Source organism: Dreissena polymorpha, chromosome 15 (genome assembly GCF_020536995.1).
Source record: "Dreissena polymorpha isolate Duluth1 chromosome 15, UMN_Dpol_1.0, whole genome shotgun sequence".
NCBI classification, from domain to species: domain Eukaryota; kingdom Metazoa; phylum Mollusca; class Bivalvia; order Myida; family Dreissenidae; genus Dreissena; species Dreissena polymorpha.
In genome coordinates, this window is record NC_068369.1 from 52,381,145 (window position 1) to 52,383,051 (window position 1,907).

Below are 1,907 nucleotides of genomic sequence, written 5' to 3' on the forward strand. Positions count from 1 at the left end.
ACCGAGATGCTCATTTCTTTGAAAACAAGAGCTGTCTCCATAGGATCACATATGCCCCCGAAAAACGCTTTGATAGTAGTTATGAGCATTTTTGAAACCTAAACGCACATTTCGGAACCTAAACGCGGACCCTAAGTTCAAGGTCAAAGGGGTCAAAAGGCCTTGTCCATATACACATGCACACCAAATATGAATGTTACATCTATAGCGACATAGAAGTTATTTGCATTTTTCGAAACCTAAACGCAAAAGTGTGACGGAAACACAGACGGACAGACAGACGGACAGTGCGATCACTATATGCCCTCCTTCTGGGGCATAAAAAAATATGCATAGTATCTACTGGTACACATAAATATTTCGTACATTATTTCATAATATTGACTCAAGCTCAATAAAGGAAGATATAGCACATTTTATTATTGGTCAGTCAAAAGTGACCACAATTTTAACATTGACATGAACAAGAATCACAAATTAAGGCTGCATATACAATAGTAATTGTAGAATAAACAATGAAATGATGCCATCGTATGACGTCATAATGCGTAGCTGTAATTGGCAAGGTTTAATTAAAGAGAAACATGGCAACTCATACATTTATAATTCGAAATAAAGCACATTAGCAAACACAAACACCTGGAACAAGTTATGTAAGTATAATATCTGGTGTCATATTCTTCCCTCCCCCAAGGTTGGAGGTGTTTTCAATGACAGACAAAATGATAGTTAAGATGTACCCGGTACTCCAAGTGTTAAGTATCAAAGTACCTTATTCAGCATTTAAGCTATTGAACTTGAAGAAAAAAGACATTAAAGGCAAATCATAAGTTTGAAAAGGGAATAAGGGAACATCTGTCAAAATATACAACAAGAGTTTAAGAGGTTTTTCCCCCAGTGTAAACGGCTATGGTAAATATGTTTTAAGATGCATGAAATTCTTTGATAGTATTCAAAATAATGGACATGATGAAACCAAAATTGAAATGGGACCAGACGTACAAACAAGCAATTGGTTCAATGTGAATACATATATCCTCCATTGGGTGCATTAACAATTTAAAACTAAAAAAAAGGTTAAGTATAGACAATAGATGGCATTAACAATTTTAAACTGAAAATTGGTTTAGTATACAAAATAAGAGGGCATAAACAATTTGAAACTGAAATGGGGTAAGGTATAAACAAAAGGTTGCATGAACATTGTAAACCTGAAAAAAAGATTTAGTATAAACAAAAGGGGCATCAACAATTTTAAACCTGACAAAAAGTTTTAGTATAAACAATAGGGGCATTAACAATTTAAAACTGAAAAAAGGTTTAGTACAAAGAATAGGGGCAATCTCCCCCGCATGAACAATTTTAAACCGAAAAAAGGTTCAGTATAAACAATATGGGCATTCAACAACTTTAAACCGAAAAAAGATTTAGTATAAGCAATAGGGTCATTAACAATTAAAAACTGAAAAAAGGTTTAGTATAAACAATAGGGGTATTATGGTAAAAATTTTAAACTGAAATGTGGATTAGTATAAACAATAGGGGCACTAACAATTTAAATCTGAAAAAGGTTTAGTATAAACAATAGGGGCATGAACAATTTAAAACTGAAATAAGGTTTAGTATAAACAATAAGGGCATGAACAATTTAAAACCGAAAAAAGGTTTAGTATCAACAATAGGGGCATGAACAATTTTAAACTGAATTTTTTTTATGTATCAACAATAAATTGTTTGACAAATGTAATACTAAACAATCAAAAGCAGAGTTTTGAACAAATTGAAATATAATTTTTATTATTGATATTTAAAGATTTAAAAACTTTAAACAGAGCAATATTCTATAGATATCTCATTCAAGTCCACAAACTTATTCCTCAGTGAGCATCATTATTTAAAAACAATCA

At 31.7% G+C, this 1,907-nt stretch overlaps 1 long non-coding RNA gene across 1 annotated transcript; it reads left to right on the forward strand.

The window, feature by feature from the left end:
* Positions 1-694: 694 nt before the first annotated feature.
* LOC127860969 (uncharacterized) lies at positions 695-1,907 on the forward strand. Its single transcript, XR_008039986.1, has 2 exons — positions 695-1,377; positions 1,426-1,907. It is a non-coding gene; the product is annotated as an uncharacterized LOC127860969 (long non-coding RNA).